The following is a 527-nucleotide window of genomic DNA, read 5'->3' on the forward strand; positions in this document are numbered from 1 at the left end:
TCACCATTCGCTGCCCTCATGGAACTTACATTCATTCTACAGTTAATTCATTGGATAGCTGCATCTATACACACAGCACTGTAGATTACAGTCTTCTAGGGTCAAGAGGAGAAGAACATCCCTGCTGGCTACTCACAGTTGAGTTAGGGAGAAAGACTAACAGAACAATTAGAGGACAGAGCTGCAGGTCCTTGGAATATTATGACTGAATAGCCATTATCTCATTCCTTCAAGAATGATACACTATTCATTGGATAGCTGCATCTATACACACAGCACTGTAGATTACAGTCTTCTAGGGTCAAGAGGAGAAGAACATCCCTGCTGGCTACTCACAGTTGAGTTAGGGAGAAAGACTAACAGAACAATTAGAGGACAGAGCTGCAGGTCCTTGGAATATTATGACTGAATAGCCATTATCTCATTCCTTCAAGAATGATACACTAAAAGCTTATGACAGTGATGTATGATTCTTCTGAGGGTCACCTCTGAATTCTACATTTTTCAAGAATGATGTCCAGCTATGT

This window comes from Pteropus alecto, unplaced genomic scaffold, assembly GCF_000325575.1.
Source record: "Pteropus alecto unplaced genomic scaffold, ASM32557v1 scaffold92, whole genome shotgun sequence".
In the NCBI taxonomy this organism is placed as follows: Eukaryota; Metazoa; Chordata; class Mammalia; order Chiroptera; family Pteropodidae; genus Pteropus; species Pteropus alecto.